Source organism: Propithecus coquereli, unplaced genomic scaffold (assembly GCF_000956105.1).
Source record: "Propithecus coquereli isolate 6110/MARCELLA unplaced genomic scaffold, Pcoq_1.0 Scaffold528, whole genome shotgun sequence".
Classification (NCBI taxonomy): Eukaryota; Metazoa; Chordata; class Mammalia; order Primates; family Indriidae; genus Propithecus; species Propithecus coquereli.
In genome coordinates this window covers 362,518-365,661 of record NW_012151152.1, presented here as the reverse complement: position 1 = coordinate 365,661, position 3,144 = coordinate 362,518, and positions in this window count along the sequence as shown.

The window sequence follows — 3,144 nt, the reverse complement described above, 5'->3', positions numbered from 1 at the left end:
ACCTGGCATGACATCTTTGTCATTCTCTCCTCCACACTCACCACAGATGAAAAAGAGCGTGTTCTCACAGCAGCTCAGAGTCATGCTGACCAAGTCCATCTAACGGACCCCACCATGGCTGTAGGGGCTGAGGCTGTCCCTCGGCAGGAACCCGAGTGGGAATACCAGCTTGACACCCCTGCTGGGCGGGAGGGCAGGAGGTGCCGTGACAGGATGCTGCAACGCGTCCTAGCTGGTCTCCAGGCTGCTGCCCACCGAGCTGTCAACTATGACAAGCTCAGGGAAATCACCCAACGGTCTGACAAAAACCCAGCAGCCCTTCTTAGCCACCTTACGGATGCCCTCATCCAATACACTCGCTTAGACCCTACTTCCCCAGCAGGGGCTACTGTCCTTGCAACTCACTTTATCACTCAATCCTCCTTGGATATTGGGCGAAAATTTAAAAAGGCAGAGGAGGGCCCTCAGACCCCTATCCGAGACCTGGCGAATATGGCATTTAAAATTTTTAACTTCCGAGACGAGCAGGCAGAGGCCCAAAAGGAGGCTCGTGTCCGCCAAAAGGCACAGATCCAGGCCCAAGCCTTGGTTGCAGCCCTGCGGCCGGCGGCGCCAGTGAAGCAGCAGGCCTCATCAAGGACTACGAGTCGTCCTCCTCCGGGCACCTGCTACAAATGCGGTAAGGAAGGCCACTGGGCCAGCCGGTGCCCGCAGCCACGTCAGCCCACTAAACCTTGTCCGGCCTGTGGTCAAGAGGGACACTGGAAGAGTGATTGCCCCTTGGGACAAAAGTCCGGAGAGTCAGTCCTTCCACCCCCAGACCTGCCGTTGACAGTTTTGGGTTTGGCTGCAGAAGACTGAAGAGGCCCTAGCTCAGCGACCCCGATCGCCCTCGCCGAGCCCAGGGTAAAAATCAAGGTGACGGGTAAGACAGTGTCCTTCTTGGTGGACACGGGGGCTACCTTCTCTGTCCTGCCATCCTTTCCGGGACCCCTATATCCTTCCCAGGTGTCGGTTATGGGTATTGATGGCAATCCCTCACAACCTCCCACCACTGGTCCCCTAACATGCCTTGTTGACGACCGCCCTGTTACCCATTCCTTTCTAGTCATGCCCTCCTGCCCTACTCCCCTACTGCACAGGGACCTGCTAGCAAAACTAGGCAGCACCCTTCAACTCGCCACGGGGACTTCCACCCTGCTCCTTCTCTCTCTTTTGCCAGACCCCTCTGCTCCGCTCACCCCATTGGCCCCTGCTCACCCTCTCCCGCCAGATCTGGTAGATCCCCGAGTTTGGGACACCTCCACCCCAACAGTAGCCACACATTACCACCTTGTCCTCATTCGACTCAAAGACCCCTCCTCTTTCCCCTCTCGGCCACAATTCCCCATTTCACCTACACACCGCAGGGGCTTGAAGCCTATCACAGAACGCCTTCTGCGCAAAGGCCTCCTTATCCCTACCAATTCTCCCTACGACACTCCCATCCTACCCGTAAAAAAGCCGGATGGTTCATATCGACTGGTCCAAGAGCTCAGGCTCATCAATGAGGCGGTCATACCTATACACCCTGTATTTCCCAATCCCTACACTTTACTCTCCCACATTCCCTCCAACACTACTCACTTCTCTGTACTAGACCTTCAAGACGCCTTCTTCACCATAGGATTAGATCCTGCCTGCTCTGACCTCTTCGCCTTCACTTGGGAAGACCCTGACACACATGCGTCCAGACAACTTACCTGGACTGTACTCCCGCAAGGCTTCCGGGAAGTCCCCACCTACTTGGGCAAGCCCTTGCCCAAGACCTGCTGCAGTGTCCCTTACGGCCTAGCACTGTCCTCCAATATGTAGATGATCTCCTGCTCTGTAGCCCCTCTCACCGCGACTCCCAGACCCATACAGCCGCTTTACTTAACTTCTTAGCCTCTAAAGGCTATCAGGTCTCTCCAGCTAAAGTACAGTTATCCACGCCCTCAGTAACCTATTTAGGGCTCCGCCTCACTCCCTCTACCCGGCATCTAACCACAGGTCGCCAGCAGGCACTTGGCGATCTCTTATCTCCAACTTTTGCGGAACAGATTCTATCATTCCTAGGCTTTGTGGGATTCTTCCGCCAGTGGGTTCCCGGCTTTTCTCTCCTTGCCAAACCTTTATATGAGGCTGCATGAGATGCGTCTGCAGGCCCCCTTTTAGCTCCGCGGGCCGTCCAGCAGGCCTTCCAAAAACTTCGCGACGCCCTACTGCAGTCCCCTCCTCTAAGCCTCCCTAATCCGGACAAGCCTTTGACCCTATACACCGACGAGCGACAAGGGATTGCCCTTGGTGTACTCACCCAAGCCCTTGGCCCTACACATACCCCAGTGGCCTGCCTCTTTAAACTAGACACTACTGTCCGCGGTTGGCCGCCCTGCCTCTGGGCGCTAGCATCTGCGGCTGCCCTCACTTGAGAGGCCCTTACGCTCACCCTGAGTCAGGATCTTCAGGTCTTCTCCACTCATCGTTTACAGGATCTTCTCACACACCGCTCCCTAACTCTTCTGACACCTTCCAGGATACAAAAACCCCTCCATCTCTCTATCTCAGTCTCCTACCCTCAACCCGGCCACCCTGCTTCCCATTCCCCACTTAGCGCTAGCCTCTCACAGCTGCTCAGAAGTGATGGAGGCCTCCACAGCCCCCAGGCCGGGCCTGGCGGATCAGCCCCTACCCAACGCAGAACTCACCCTATTTGTGGATGGCAGCTCCAGCCGGGGGGCTGATGGCAGGCGCCGCGCAGCCTATACAATCGTCTCCACCTCCCAGACACTTGAGGCCAGCCGACTCCCCGCGGGCACCACTTCCCAAAGAGCTGAACCCATTGCCCTCACACGAGCACTACATCTGGCCAAGGGCAAGACTGTCAACACATACACAGACTCTAAATACGCTTTTATGATAGCTCGCTGCCATGCTGCCATATGGCGTGAGCGTGGATTTTTATCCACCAAGGGCTCCCCCATCATTAATGCCTCTCTCATTTCTTGCCTCTTAGATGCTCTCTCACTTCCCACACTGACCTCAACGTACGTCTTCATGGACGCTGCCTTACAAACCATACTGCGACCGCGATCACATCCTCAGCTCCGGGACAGTTCTTCTGGT